We start from the raw sequence: 3,360 nt of genomic DNA on the forward strand, positions 1-3,360 counted from the left end.
GAGGGTATCAACCCGTTGAATCAACTTGCCCAAGTTCAAGGATCAACCCTCCAACACAATTAGAAACTCGTGCCCAACAATTCTTACTAGGTTGTCAGTCTCACTAGCTTTATTAATTGCAACAAGTTATCGGTGTATTGTATGTCTAAAAATGTTTTTGTGTTTCTGAAATAATTAATTGTATAAAATAGAAGTGCATTTAAAAGTAAAGTGGTGGTTGTTTTTAGGAGTAAAAGATAGGGGTTCATAGGTTCACTAGTTGAAAGTGAAATTGTGCCCTTAATATTCTTTTGATATTGATGCCACACATTTATAAAGCACAGATATGTTTGCCAAGTGATTCTACATTATTTAGTGCCCTTTGTGTTGTTATATTGTGGACCATCAACCCACCAAAATGACTAGGGTCAAGCCGTGTGCGACAACCAAAGATAAAGAGTACATTTTTTTCTTGAGTGATAGGGATCGCACACTATTACAAGGGGATCAAAGGGTTGTGAAGATTTTGTTGAGTTCATCTTCACATATTTCAATGCCTATTCTTTGTTTATTCCACAACAAAAATTCCACGAGAAAAACCTAGGTCAACATGATTAATGGGGAAAAGACAGTCAAGCGGATTGTCTACGACATTTGTGGCCAGACTGTCCATGTCATGGCGGCTAGCTTGGCTCGGGGTGCTGCTAAGATGGACAATACCCAAAATGACCTGGCGCTCTCGGCCTTAGGGTGATTCCTATTCCGACTGGGAGGTATAACCTAGTTGTGGGAATCGTCGCACTACACCAGCTTCTTCACTCCTTCTACTACTCTGCTATTTGGTGAGTTTGATTGTTACCCGCCATGTTCATATTGTTTGTTGGTGCAATGAATTGCCCCCTTGGGTTTTGGAGATTGTTGTCAGCAATAGTAAGGTACTGATTTGTTTGCTAGTGAACATAGAGTGATATAGTCCTTGACGTATCGAGAAGAACATTACATTCTAACAAGTTTGAAGAACGTCACCGAGAAACATCTGCATTGTAGAGAATAGAGATATATATTTCAAGTAGAATCTATACTGAGAAGATTGTGTGGAGGAATTGATCCCTTAAAATATTGATGATGCAAAGCAATTTTCAATCGGTGCATCCGAAGAAGAATTACCGCAGTCGAGAAGTTTGGAGGCGAAGTGAAGATGTGGTATTTGTTTCGTTGTTCTTCTTTCTATTATTTGAGTCATAGGGACACCGTACTATTAAGAGGGGTATAGCTATTCGAGACTTAAGTCTGTTGTGATGCTTAGCCGAAACCTATGCAAGACCGAGTGAAATCTCTCTGAGCTCCGAAAAAATTCTACTTATCAGTCAGAGACGTTGTTCTTATGGACTACGAGAGATATCTTCCTGACCGAGGATTCATCTTTAGTTGTTCCTCAAGTAAAATTGTGATGTGCTCAAAATTCTAACCATTGGAAAATGTGTCATTTGGCCATTGGCTGGACTGTGTGTCCTAAATGATCATTTCCTATCAGGGAAGGTTGCGGCTATAAATAGCCACCCCACTCCAACTTTTTTCATTGGCTACTCTGCTTGAGATTTTGAGAAGATTGATTGAGCACCCCTCTCGAGAGATTCGAGTTTAAGATATGCTGAGAGAAAATCAGGAGACAAAACTTAGTGATTAACATCATAGTAGATCTGAGTTGAGAGTTCTTGTACCTATTACTCTTGAGAGTTGCACACTCTCTAGATAGATAGGTGTCGGCTTGAGTGTCGAAGAGTAATTATCTTCACCAAGTAAAGTCTTCGGCAATCAAGAGTAATTATGGTTCGTGAAGAAGTGTGTTGAAGGTTTGGAGATCACCGATAAGCATCTACCCGAGCGAATTCGACGGAAGTCTGATCAGCTCCGCGTTGAAGGAGAATAGGACGGAGAGAGGTTTGCTCATATATTCAATCACAAGTCCATCCAACTAGACATATCTCTTTTGCAGAAGAGTGAGTTGGTCTACCAAATCATCTGTCGCCATTGAGCACCACCGGTTCATTCTACTCAACTACAATACTTTTAGTAGTTTATCTTCAGTGCTTTGTGCCATTTATCTGTACATATCTCTGACCATTTATCTGTACCATTTATTATCTGTTGCTTGGCTATATTGTTTAGTGTATTTCAGTTTGTCGTGCTCAAAGTTGTTTGCTTGTATGCTCATCTGATAATCCTTTGGTTTTACTTTGTCATCCAAATGAGTTGTGCTCTAATGAACATATCTCAATAACATGTATGTAGTTCTTGTTTAGTCTTCATTCGTGATCTTTCATCCATGTTGTTCGCATTGTCCTCATTGTATGCTACCATTTGTTATCGTGAAGTTTCTCTGTTAATATACTAGGAGGATTATCACCACTTTCATTGAAAGTTATGCTTAGTCCTTCTCATCTAAATTGTTTTTCCTTCAGGTAGCCGTGACAATTTAGTTTTAGTTTTCATGTCTAGTTTTACTTCCGCCTTTTCACCTCGAGAGATTTGAAGTTTCGAAGGAAATTTTAAATCTCCCATTCAACCCCCCCTCTGGTCGACATACTCCCGATCCTAACAGTGTTCATGGGTGCGATCGTGTAGCATAATTATTTTGTTGCGTAGCACGTTCCCCTTCAATGGCATCATGAGCAAATATATGAGTACATGCATGTATGATTAGTGTATATGGTGTTATTTAGCATTGCTCTTATGTGCGAAGTGATTAAACAGCTCTAATTACAGGACATTCATGTTGTAACCCTTCTAATTCCGAAATTTTGACCTCAAAAGTATGGAAGAACTTTGTTACAAAAGTCTGGATTTCTGAGGTGTTTTTATGATGCTCCTCAGTATGTTGATCGCTAACCAAAGTTATGCTTCAGATTATTTGGGTTCAACCATAGTTGAGAGAGGTAAATTTTGGGATGAAGAAGGTTAGTAGATTTGATAAATACGGGGGTCACGCGTAAAGACAAAGTTTGGTCTTGGGTATATCCTAAGACACCCCTCATGTTGAAACAACAATGTGAACTGTCATGCTTAATGGTTTAGTAGGAAATTAAAATTTTGCCAACTTAACCATAGCAGCCATGGTAATTAGGAAAAGTGATTAGAGGTGTCTAACCTTTTATTTGTTTATACGTGTCAACCTCAGGGCAAGCTTTTTGCAAAAACTACACGAAGACGACGTAGACTACTCCTGTATGTCTTCTTTTTGCGGGTAGGGTTGTACCATGTCTTCTTTTTGCGGGTAGGGTTATACCATGTCACTAAGTTATTAAGTGCCTATGATGTTAATCCATTGTTATGCAACTTATTTGATGTGCAGTAGACATGTTTTTTAGGGTGATCTCTCAC

The sequence above is a fragment of the Triticum dicoccoides genome, chromosome 7A (genome assembly GCF_002162155.2).
Source record: "Triticum dicoccoides isolate Atlit2015 ecotype Zavitan chromosome 7A, WEW_v2.0, whole genome shotgun sequence".
In the NCBI taxonomy this organism is placed as follows: domain Eukaryota; kingdom Viridiplantae; phylum Streptophyta; class Magnoliopsida; order Poales; family Poaceae; genus Triticum; species Triticum dicoccoides.